A 200-nucleotide genomic window follows, 5' to 3' on the forward strand; every position below is an offset into this window, starting at 1 on the left:
CTTCTCCCTTTCTCAACCCCCCTCCCTTTGTGTGTCCCAAAGCCCTACGAGAAACATCGCAAAACCGACACAAGCGCGTGACCCAATTCCACGCCGGGGGATTAATAGCTCGCAATCTCCTCCTTTTCGTATATTTAAAACTCTTTTCTTTTTTTCTGCCCTTTCTTGGTGTCTCACTTAAGGAGGGGGAGTCGCTGCGC

The sequence above is a fragment of the Penaeus monodon genome, chromosome 34 (genome assembly GCF_015228065.2).
Source record: "Penaeus monodon isolate SGIC_2016 chromosome 34, NSTDA_Pmon_1, whole genome shotgun sequence".
In the NCBI taxonomy this organism is placed as follows: domain Eukaryota; kingdom Metazoa; phylum Arthropoda; class Malacostraca; order Decapoda; family Penaeidae; genus Penaeus; species Penaeus monodon.